Raw genomic sequence first — 12,313 nt, 5'->3', positions numbered from 1 at the left:
CCCGCCTCGCTGGGGGTGCCTCCCCCCGCTTCGATGGGGGTCCTAAGAGCCAGTGGGGGAAGAGGGGCTGGCTCTGAGACCCCGCCTCGCGGGGGATGCCTCCCCCCCCTGCGATGGGGTTCCTAAGGGCCAGTGGGGGAAGAGGGGCTGGCTCTCTGTACCCGCCTCGCGGGGGGTGCCTCCCCCCCCATGATGGGGGTCCTTAGAGCCAGGAGCAGAAGAGGGGCTGGCTCTCTGTACCCGCCTCGCGGGGGGTGCCTCCCCCCCCGCGATGGGGGTCCTAAGAGCCAGAAGGTTTAGAGGGGCTGGCTCTCAGTCCCCGCCTCGTGGGGGGTGCCTCCTCTCCCTGCGACGGGGGTCCTAAAGGCCAGTGGGGGAAGAGGGGCTGGCTCTGAGACCCCGCCTCACTGGGGCTGCCTCCCCCCCCTGCGATGGGGTTCCTAAGGGCCAGTGGGGGAAGAGGGGCTGGCTCTGAGACCCCGCCTCACTTGGGTTCCTCCCCCCACTGCGATGGGGGTCCTAAGAGCCAGTGGGGAAGAGGGGCTGGCTCTGAGACCACGCCTCGCGAGGTGCCTCCCCACCTTGCGATCGGGGTCCCAAGAGCCATGCGGGAATAGGGGCTGGCTCTCTTTGTGGATGATTCTTTTTCCATTCTCATGCAGTTTTCTTTTTTCTTTCTTTTTTTTTTTGAGACTGAGTCTTGCTCTGTTGCCCATGCTTTGCTGGATCTCGGGTGACTGCAACCACTGCCTCCCAGGTTCCAGAGATCCTCCTGCCTCATCCTCCTGTGTAGCTGGGACTAGAGGTGTGTGTCACCACACCCAGCTAATTTTTGTATTTTTAGTAGAGATGGGGTTTCACCATGTTTGCCAGGATGGTCTCTGTCTCTTGACCTCGTTATCCACCCACCTCACCCTCCCAAAGTGCTGGGATTGCAGGTACGAGCCACTGGGTCCACCCTCTCAGGTGATTTTCATACCTGCATACTCTGATCACTACTCTGTTAAACAGTCAAGGAGGGTAAGTATTATCTTCAGATTTCCAGAGCTCTGTCTCTGTACAGCCCTCTCCTCCTCAATATTCTGCCCTATGAATTCTAGCCACATTGGCCTTCCCAGACTCATAGTTCTGTCCTCTCAACTCAGGAAGATCTCTGAGCTCCATCTGCATTCTTTCTTCCTGTGCTGTGGCCTGGAAAGTTTTCTAAGGTGTTTGGGAAGTCAGTTGTGGGGCTAGCCTCATTCGTTTCTCATTTCTTGAGGATCACTGCCTTTTGATGCTTGATTCCAGTGATTGATTCCCTTTGTTGCTTGAGGGCCATAGTTTCATATATTTTGTCCAGTATTTTTGTTGTCTTAGGTCAGAAAGTAATTTTGGTCTCTGTTACTCCATCTTGGCCAGAAGTGTAAGACCTAAGCATTTACACATCCAAATACTGCACACATAATTTTAGTTTAAGCTACTTTTTAAAAAATCTCCTTCATTTTCCATTTAGCATTGTATTTAGGGTATTACATTGGTTTTTTTGAAATTCTGTTATTGGCAGTTTCTATTGCCTATCAATCCCATTTGAAGATAGTGCATAGGGTATTCTAAAATAGCTGTTAAGCAAAGAGAAAATTGGGCCTGATGGGGTGAGAATCACAGCTCTAATACCTAGAGTGACCTTATAATGTATTGTCCAAAGGAGTTATTTTTGACAGTGAAAGAAGGTGTTGTTAGTAATTATATCAGGACTATGGCCTAAACCAGGACTATCCCAGGCAGCCTGGGACATATTTGTACCCCATCTTTATTTAATGCCTTTATACAATTCTTTACTTAATTCTACCTGCCTTTATTGAGCCTGCTTTCTTTGTCTAGCTGAGTGCCACGTGCTGACATCACTAAGTTCAATACAGCAAACTCTGAAAGATGGACAGAGAGACAGGAGATGGTCCTTTATAATGCAGTGTGATCTGTGCTGCAATAGAGGTGAGCACAAGGGCCTTACGAAGGCTCAATGAAGAGCATGCTTGACTACAGGGGAGGGTACTTAGGTTAGAAAAGATGAATCAAAGTATGTTCATAGGGAGCATGGGAGGAGAGGTGGTGGGAAAGGTGTTCCAGACAGTGTGTGTCAAGGCCAAGAGCCAGGGGAACACAGGTGGGGCTTCTTTTTTTTTCTTCTAAGATGGAAGAGTGTTCTCATCGGCTGGAAAACAACGCACATGGGAAGCTGTACAGAAATGAGTGGGGAAAGGTAATACTTAACAGCAATAGCAGTTAATATTTAGTGCCCACTTACGACATGCTGGACACAGTTCCGGGTACTCTGAACATATTCACTCATTTAATCTTTACAACAACCCTATGAGGTAGGTACTATTATTATCCCCATTTTCAGGTGAGGAATCTGAGGCACAGAGAGAGTAAGTATGTTGTCCAGGGCCACGCACCAAGTATGTGGTAGGTCCTGGAGTTGAATGCAGAGCCCCTCCACTCTAAACTCCTGAAAGCCAGATGCTACGAGGCGTTGTTATTCCAAGTGGAGGAATGCTAAGGACAGCATCCTGCAGGTGGCCAGGAAACCCTGAAGCATTCAAAGCAGGGGAATGGCTTAAAACAAGGTGGTATAAGAAAGTGCTCCCAGAGCAGCATGAAAGTCTGGTGTAATGGAGGTCTCTGCTAGCCACAAGAGGTGGTAAGAGGCTGAGCTGAAGCAGCTGCAGCAGGGATGCAGAGGATACATTCCCCAAACCCTTATGGGCAGAATCCTTTGGCTTCAGTGACCACGGCCAAGGGTGCAGAGGAGAAGCCCAAGAAGATGCCAGGTGTCTGGCTTATGCCCCTGTGTGAACGTGAAGCCTCTCATTGACATGCAGGTTACAGGAGGAAAAGCAGGTTTATTTGGGAAGGAGGCTTCTAGACCATGACTTCCATTTTAGCCATGTAGTTTTTGAAGTGCTTGTACAAGTTCTAGGTGGAAATGTCCAGGAGCCAGTGGGGAACTCAAAGTAGATCTCAGGAGAGAGGCTTAGGCCAGAGGGCTTGGGGAATCATCAGCATGGGGGTGGGAGGAGAGCTGGTATTTGGATGAGATTGCAGTGGAGCATGAACAGAGTGGGAAAAGGTGGTGATGAATCCAGGGACTCCAGTATGCGGTAGCTGGCTGTGAGATTAGGAAGCAATGAAGGAGGCCGAGAAGGATGTGGGGGAGAAGCATCAATAAGGAATAAATGAGTTGCACGTGCTCCAGAGAGGCCAAATAAAGACTGGATTTGGCTCTCGCAGGTCATACACGAAAGAATCTTGGAACCAAAAGGAAGACGGTGGTGGTTTAAAGGGTATATTCAGTTTCTAGGTCTGCTGTCACAAAATACCAGAAACTGGGTGTCTTGTTAAAACAACAGAAATTTTTTCTCTCACAGTTTTGGAAGCTAGAAGTTCAAAATGAGGTGTTGGCAGCACCATGCTCTCTCTGAAGATGCTAGGAAGAATCTGCTCCATGCCTTTCCATTCGCTTCTGGGGTTTCCTGCAAGCCCTGACATTCCTTGGCTTGTAGATGCATCACCCCAGTTTCCGCCCCCATCATCACATGGCCTCCTCTCTGTGTGTGCCTCTGCGTTCCCTCTGTTCTTCTTCTAAGGACACCGACACCAGTCATAGTGGATTAAGGGTCCACTCCTAACTAATTACATCTGCAACAACCCTATTTCCAAATAAAGTCACATTCTAAGATTCCTAGGGAGAACATGAATTTTTGGGGGTGTGTGGATACTGTTCAACCTGGGCCATGGAGTAAATAAATGGCAAGGAAGATTACAGATGACTTTAAGCTAAAGAGGGAGATAGGGTTAAACGTAGGACTTTTTTTTTTTTTCCAGGACGGGAGAGGTTTAAACATGTTACTACATTGAATAAATGAAATAACCATGAACATGGAGTGGCTAAAGATTCTGAACTAAGTGCAAGTAATTGATAGCGCAAGCTCCCAAGGGGCTGGGGCCTGGAGCGCAGATGGATGGATCCACTGTGGGCAGAACTGGGGCGTGGGAGGGGTGTGCCGATGCAGATGTGTTTGAGTGTGGGGGGCCAGAAGCTGATTGGGGTGAAGCGTGACAGTGCAGCTCCAAGCCCGCTGGAGGCGTTCACCAAGCAACTCAAGAGCAGATGGCAGAACGAGCAGCTGAAATAACAGCTTGTGAAATCAACCCTACTTTGTGGGGAGAGGATTGGTTAAGGATTCTAGCCATGAGAACCAAGAAGAGGAGGATAATCTGTTCATGCCTATTATGGGGCTTTGGGGGAGCAGTTTCAGCCTCAACCTGGAGAATGTTTTAGAAGGCCAGAGAAAGGAACCCTGCAAATCACGTGAGCTGGCCCCTCACTTTGAGATGAAGTGTCCATACAGCAGTAACGCCACCCTCTGTAGTGGTTCTAGAGTGTGGCAATCTGGAGGGGTCATTATGGAAAAGGGCTGAAGCATAAGAATGTAGGCCCAATACTGAGATAGAGGATTCTCTGAGATGACTTAGGCAGGGTGATGGTGGTGGAGGTGGGTGTAAGAAGCCCTCTGCTGCCTCAGCCCGAGCATGGAATTCAATTGGTCAAGAGCAGAGCCAATCACCATTTAGGCCCCCTTGTTAGCCTTAATTTATTCCTCAGGTATGGAGAATACTCCTCAAGATGCATTCAGAGTGTAAGCTACCTCTTCCTCAGCAGAGGACTGCCCTGCAGGTTTGCAGTTCTGTCATTTGGAAACTCCCTGATGTGTCCCTTGGCTCTTCCCATTCTTTTGCTTCAACACATTTCAAGACCAGGCACCTTAACTGCAGAAACAGCATGAAAAACAAGTAGGTTTCAGGAAAAATTATCCCAAGTGGAGTCTCTACTGTGCTCTGTTTATCAGATGTAAAGCTTAAAACAGTGTAAGAGTTTTTACAGAGTGTATTCATATCACACCAGCTTTGGGTCCATAGACAGGGGCTTTTTCTAGATCAAACCGTTCAATTGTCCTGTTGATCCTGGCCTAAAATCTGAGTGGATAAAAAATATTTTAGGAGAGATGAGATTCTAACCCTCAATGGCAAAAAGCAGGGCTGAGCCCTAAGCCCACGTTTTTACACATATTTTACAATTGAATGTGTTGCACTACCGCTAGAACACTAGTTCTCAACCAGGGGCGATTTTGCTTTCCAGGGGACATTGGCAATGTCTGGAGACATTTTTTTTTCCATTTTCAAAAATTGTGGCAAAGCACAAACATAAAATTAGCCATTTGAACCATTTTCATGTGTATAGTTCAGTGGCACTAAGCACCTTCACACTGATGTGCAACCATCACCATCATCCATCCATAGAACTCTTTTCATTTTGCAAAACTGCAACTCTGTACCCATTAAACACTAACTCGCCATTTCCCTCTTCTCCCAGCCCCTGACAACCATCATTTGACTTTCTGTCTCCATGATTTTGACTACTCTAGGTACCTCAAATAAGTAGAATCATACTGTTGAGGGATTTTTGATGGTCACAACTTGGGATGGGGTGCTGCTGGTGTCTAGTGGGTAAAGGCTAGGGAGGCCACTTAACATCCTGCAATGCACAGGATGGTCCCCACAAGAAAGCAATAACTAACCCCAAACGTCAATCCTACCAAAATTGAGAAACTCTGAGCTAGAAAAATCCCATGAGTAATCTTACACCATGGAGTATCAGTCAATAGAGACTAGTTATGTTGCAATAAGAAACCACCTCCAAATTTCTGTGGTTTAAAACAACTTATATTTTTGCTCTAACATGGAGCATCCTTAATCAGCAATCCAGGCTGGTGGGAGTTCCATCCTGACCTGGGCTTCTACGATGACTGAAGCAGAACAAGGATCAGTGATAAATTGTGCACTGGCTTTTAAAGCTCCCATTGGAAGTGTCCAGGTCGTTTTCGGTCACACTTTCTTGGCCAGATCAAATCACAGGTCCACATCTCACTTCAAAGGGAGGAAGGAAGTGCATTTTTACTCTGAGGAAATACAACCACCACACCTAGCAATTAAAAATAAACCTCATAGTGTTATCACCTGCTTGAAGTGCTGATATCAGAGCAAGCCTACCAGTAGGAGTGGTGCAGGCTGCAGGTTTTTGGTTTTGTCTTGTTTTGTTTTGTTTTGTTTTTGGAGACTGCACTCCAGCCTTAGTCTGTCATGCAGGCTGGAGTACAGTGGTGTCATCACAGCTTATTGCAGCCTTGACCTCCCCACACAAGCGATCCTCCCACTTCAGCCTCCTGAATAGTTGAGACTACAGGCCTGTGCCACCACGCCCGGTGAATTTTTTGTATTTTTTTGTAGAGATGGGGTTTCACTATGTCGCCTAGACTGGTCTTGAACTCCTGGATGCAAGTGATCCACTTGCCTCGGCCTCCCAAAGTGCTGGGATTACAGGCGTGAGCCGCCATGCCTGGCCTAGAAGCTCATTCTTATTGGCCAGAAGCTAGAGAGTGATCTAAAGGCTCCAAGCCAGGCCAGACTGGTTTCAAGCCTTAGGGCTAGTGTATTAATGAATGAGGTTCGAGCTTCTATGGCATGGGAACTGAGGGGCACCACAACACTCAGCTTACTCAAGGGACCAATTCTAGCAGCCTTCGAAGGAGTCTGAAAAAGGTAGACTTGAATTAGTTTCCGGATGAAAAATATTTGTCCCAATTGAAGCAAGTACTACTAGTGACTGCCTCTGCTATGGAAGCAGGGGTTACCTGCTTACCTGTGAGCAATAGGATTTCTTGGGGTTGATTTTGCAGGAACATGTACCTCCATGTGGCCAAACAAGCAGGCTTGCTTAGATTTGCACCACAGGATATTAAAGTGGAAAGGAATCTTAAACATCTAATTGAGGGATGGCAAATTGGGTTCATTGTAAGGGTCACCTCTGACCCTTTGGTTGTGGCTGCTAGGAGCACTGGGTGGGAAGAATTCTGTAGTTTTTTCCAGAGAGAGACAGCCACGCTTCATTAGAGAGTCTAGTGGGCATGGAAGGGAGGAGGTGAGTTGTTGTGCCTGTAACAGGATTTTGCCATCCCTAGTTCTAATCTAACACTTTGAGAGCTGAGGCTCAGCTCCACGAGTGATTTATAGAGGTCCTTCCTTTATTGCTTTTATGTCACCACATCTAGAATTAGGTCTTCTGCTTCCAAGAAAGTCAGCTGCCTCATTACCATGTAGCATAGTTAGATTCCCCATTTCACCTAGAAAATAAATATTTATTGAGGGCTGGCCAAGAGCGGTGGCTCACGCCTGTAATCCCCGCATTTTGGGAGGCCAAGGTGGATGGATCATTTGAGGTCAGGAGTTCGAGACCAGCCTGGCCAACATGGTGAAACCCTGTTTCTACTAAAAATACAAAAATTAGCCAGAAATCCCTTGAACCCAGGAGACGGAGGTTGCAGCGAGCCAAGATCGCACCACTGCACTCCAGCCTGGGCGGAAGAAAGAGATTCCGTCTCAAAAAATAAATAAATAAATAAATAAATTCACAAAAATATTTATTGAGGGCCCACTTGGTTTTTAGCACTGAAATAGGAGCCGAACATAGAGCAGTGAATGAATAGGCCAAGTCCCTGCTCTTCTTGGCCTTACATTTTGGGGGAGGAGACAGATTAGTAATTATTAGGAGAATTATTAGTAATTATTAGGAGAAAGCAGGAAATTTCTGCTTTCATGGGTGGGATACCAGAAGGTAAATCATTATGCAAGGATATTTTGGGACAAGTTTCTATAGCATAGATGTATTTTAGGATGACTGGGGCTGTGTGTTGTGAGCACGGGATCTCTGAGGCAGTCAAAGGGCACCAGGAACCTCATCTCTTAAGACATGCATGCACCGTAGGCTGCCGTTTGTGTCCCTCACTCTGGCCAAGCTCCCTTCTTCATCATGGCCTTTGCACTTGCTGTTCTCTGTCTGGGGAAGAATGCTCTTTCCCTAGAGATCCAAATGGCTCACTCCTTCAGTGTCTTCAAATCTCTGTCAAATATCACCTAAACAGAGAGGCTTTCCCTGGCCTCTAGAGGACAAAGTAGCACATTTTCTCACCCACGTACCCTGCTCATCCTTCTTTATAGCACCTCTCACCACCTGCTGTATTATTTGTTTATCGTTCAGCTTTCTCTCTAAAATGGAAGATCTATGAGAACAAGAATCTGTCTGCTCATTGAGGTGTTACTCTAGAAAAATGTCTGGCCCATAGCAGGTGCTTAATCAACAATTTTTGAAGGAAAAGTGGAGGAAAAAAGATAGGAGAAAGCAAACTCATGAAGAAGAGTGCTTGGGTGGGGTGGGAGGAGAAGAGGGCAATGGATCCAGGCCCTACAGGGATTCACTGTTCAAGCAGAAAGTCCAGGGAAAGCCACATGGCCTCCTTCAATCGGATGAGCTGGAGCTGCTGACATCCCCTGCAACCTGGGAGCCAATGCATGCAATGCTCCAGCTGGGTCTAAGGACAGAAGGAGGCTAATGAACAGCCACCTTCTGAGCAACAGGGTCACTTCAGTCCTCCCTGTTTACTTCCAAGCTGCTGGGAGTCTTATGCACGTTTCCTCTTCTCACTTGCCTCTTCACATCCCTAGCTGCCGCAGGAATTTATGGCTTAATTAAAGTGGGAAGCAGGGTTTATACATGTTTATATAAAGTTATATTTTCCTCCACCTCTTTGTTGGAAGAAAACTCAAATGTTAAAATTCTTAGGAGCCCAGGAGTTCGAGACTAGCCTGGGAAACATTGCAACCCCATCTCTACAAAGAATAAAAAAATTAGCTGGGAGTGGTGGTCCCAGCTACTTGGGAGGCTGAGGCAGGAGAATCATTTGAGCCCAGGAGGTTGAGGCTGCAGTGAGCCATGTTAGTGCCATTGCACTCCAGCCTGGGTGAGAGAGTGAGATCTTGTTTAAAAATAAATAAATAAACACCTAGAAAGGACACTAGAGATAAATCTAGTTCATGCTCCTTGTTTTCTATGGGAGGACACTGAGGTCCAGGGTCACAAAACTCACAAATGGCCAGCCTATGGAAACCCTGTAAGAGGCAGAGTGTGAGGAAAAGGCAGGCACTTGTGATAACCCCACTGGTGGGCAGGAGCTAAGCCTCCATAGGTGGGGAAGGGAATTAACCGCAGGACACAGGCTGCAGTCTGGGGGCTTGAGATGCTCAGGGGACACCAGTTAGAACTAAGGCAGGAGGCCAAGGCAGAAGCTGTGCTCCTCTGCCTGGATGTATGAGGGCAGCAGAGGAAGAAGAGTTGGCAAAGCAGCCCAGAAACACATGAAGAGGAGGAGTGAATGTAAGTAGAGCATGCCAGAGATGGCAGATCAAGGCAGGGAGTTAAATTGAAGGAGGAGGCGGCCGCGGCCAAGGGTGCACAGTGATTCAAAGTTACAGTTGGTTATGGGCTGAGGAAACAGCTTTCTGTTTCACTGCTGTGAGAGGCAACCAGGTTGCAAGGAAAGGAGGGGAAGAGGGAGGCGTTAACATGGAGGAGTGAATGTAGACAGAACCTTCCAGATGTTGGCTGAAGATAGAAAGGAGAGGGAGGAGGGGTTCTGGAGGGAGAAAGAAGTTAAAGAGTATTTTTTTATATGGGGAGATATGGGAGTTTTGGGTTTTATTTTTGGCTTGTGAGAATGAGCTAATCTTGTATAAAGGGATTAAAGATTTTTTAAAAAATTTATCTCTGAGCCTTAGGTCTTTCAACTTTAAAACGAAGATAAAAAATCTATGTCTTTGGCTTATGAGGATTAAAATGTGAAAACACATTACTCCAGTGCCTGGCACATTATAAACACATAATACATGGTAGCTATTTTAAACATTTTATTATAAACTTATGTAGTGCTCATCTGGAGGCCTAGGAAAGTGTTATTGAAAGTATTTTAAATGTTAGTATCTTATATTTATCATTTATAGGGTATAGTAGGTTAAGAAATACTTCACGTATTTTGAAAGATTGGGCTGGAAACATACCCGAAGAAGCATTCTTTTTATCTCTCATGTACATGTGGACATTATACATTTTAATTAAGTGTTATTATATGAGCCAAATTCCCTCCTCATGGGTGTTAGTAGGAGTTGACCTCGAAGGAGGGAGGATTTGGTTGTGGATTTATGACTCACATCTGCGAAAGGAGTAAGGGCAAATAAGAACAGGAAACTCTCTGATAAGCAATTTTACTATGTTTTCATTTTTATCTGAAACTCTGTAATCCAAGACTGGGGTAACTTTTCATATTTTTTAAAAATACTTTTTAATAGGCTGGAGTGATCTTGTGTAAGCAAGGATAAATCATAGACGTTAGAGAGACGTTTGTCTCTGTGCTGTTTGGTGCAAATTCCATGAAAAAGAGCCAAGGCAGGGGGTGGGGGTGGTTGTCAGGAAACCAAGGGATGAGATGTTTTTCTTTTTCAAAGATGACACCTGTGATGCCAACTAGTGAGCATGGGCGAACAGAGCGGAAAGGAATTCGTTACAGTCCTAAAGAGGGATAAATGCATCTGGTGTCAGATTAACTCCAGCCAACAGCCTCACTCAGTCCTAAATACTGACTCAAAAGCATGTTGATTTCAGTGTGAGAAACAGATGTGTAAAGGTGACTTCTCATGAGGTAAAATATAAAGCAACATGCCTAGGTCTTAAAATCATGATGTTGAGTGCAACTGTAAGAAAAAAATGGGCTTACTGATATAATGTTATTATGTAATTTAAAGCCACATTTGCATATCAAACAACCTTGCCTATTTCTACAGAGATAGTTGTTTTTTCTTTCTTTTTTTTCTTGTGACAGGGTCTCACTCTGTTGCCCAGCCTGGAGTGCAGTGGCGCCATCTCAGCTTACTGCAGTCTTGACCTCCCAGGCCCAAGTGATCCTCCCGCCTCAGCCTCCCGAGTAGCTAGGATTACAGGCACAGGCCACCATACCTGGCTAAATTTTTTTGTTTTTTATTTTTAGTAAAGATGAAATCTTACTATGTTGCCCAGGCTGATCTCAAACTCCTGGGCTGAAGTGATAGACCCACCTCCATCTCCCAAAGTGCTGAGATGACAGCCACCGCGCCTCCGGCCAAGATAGAAAGTTTAAGGACACATATCAAACATACTAGAGAGGTTGCTGATGGGATAGGGAGGATGAGTGTGAGCATCACAGACGAGGGAAAAAGCAAAATGAGACAGCGGCTTTGCCCAGATGGACAATGAAAATGTGCTATGAGTTAAAGAGCATGATTTTTAAAAGGAGAGAAATCTTTTAGTCATCGGTCTTCTCTTTGTTCTGGCTTAATGAATCTGCTGCAAAGGCAAATAGCTTTCAGGCACACTTGCTGTCCTAGTGGTAACATTGGCTTCAAGGACTCCTCGAGTGGTTTGGGATGGCTTCCTGAGGGTGACAAAGAGGAGCTGTGTTTTCAGCCAAATATCAGAACCAGGGCCACTGCCTGCCGCCAAACCCCAGCGGGCCCCCCTACTTTGTGTTTATCTGTGATGGCTATGCTTGCCCACCTGGGTGGGAACCCCAAGAATGACTCCAGACTTTTCCAGGGACTGCATGCCAGGGTATTTTTACAATATATGTGTAGACTTTGTTCGGGTGGAAAAGTTATTTTATGAAGACGAAACAAGCAATTGGGGTACCTACCTTATGGCATTTTTTACATTGAGAGTGTTAAAAATACCCCTCCCCTAACCAAAACCCTGACAAATAGAGCCAGGGAAGGCCATGCAAAAAAGGATTCTTGGGCTTGTATGCCTGATAACAAAAACTTATCACAGAAGACTGCAAAAAACACAATCTTGCACAAAGCCCATTGCAACTTTGCACACAACAATGCTTCTGAAGGATATTTGCCCAACAACTGCCTGTCCAACCTGGGCCTGGCATCACCTTTGTTATTGATCTTTGTAGCCAAGGATAATCATTTCGAAATGATCATATAATCTTCCTCATTTTTTCTTTTGTCTTCCTTTACCTCCGTGAATATGCATATAGTTTACTCTGGCTTGCCTATTTCTATTGCAAGGCTCTGTTTCCAAACGAATATCTTTTTCTTGTGGAGAGCCTCTCTCTGTTTGTTATTTAGGTTGATAAGAGAAATGTGAACATTTGAGAGATCAGGTAAAAGGCCTTAGTCTACAGTAAAACTTTTTTGCACCCTTAGATGCTTACTTCCACTACAACTTGCAGGTGGGCCTTGAAAAGTTCTTGGAATAAGTTTGAGCTTTGATCTTGTCCGGTTCATTTAGCATAGATTCTCAAAATGTGGTCCCTGGACCCACAGCATCAGCATCGCCTGGAGA

General features: G+C 45.8%; 1 long non-coding RNA gene across 4 annotated transcripts; it reads left to right on the top strand.

Annotated features, from left to right (window-relative positions):
* Window positions 1-204: 204 nt before the first annotated feature.
* Window positions 205-3,721, top strand: LOC117974410 (uncharacterized). Of its 4 annotated transcripts, none has more exons than XR_004664448.3 (4): window positions 205-805; window positions 1,864-1,974; window positions 2,174-2,242; window positions 3,411-3,721. It is a non-coding gene; the product is annotated as an uncharacterized LOC117974410 (long non-coding RNA). The 4 variants fall into 4 exon arrangements; XR_004664449.3 differs by lacking the exon at window positions 205-805 and adding an exon at window positions 812-1,020; XR_010109076.1 differs by lacking the exon at window positions 205-805 and adding an exon at window positions 812-1,208.
* The last annotated feature ends 8,592 nt before the right edge of the window (window positions 3,722-12,313 follow it).

This window comes from Pan paniscus, chromosome 11 (assembly GCF_029289425.2).
Source record: "Pan paniscus chromosome 11, NHGRI_mPanPan1-v2.0_pri, whole genome shotgun sequence".
Classification (NCBI taxonomy): domain Eukaryota; kingdom Metazoa; phylum Chordata; class Mammalia; order Primates; family Hominidae; genus Pan; species Pan paniscus.
Note: the sequence above shows the minus strand (reverse complement) of the source record. Positions and strands in the feature narration are given on the sequence as shown.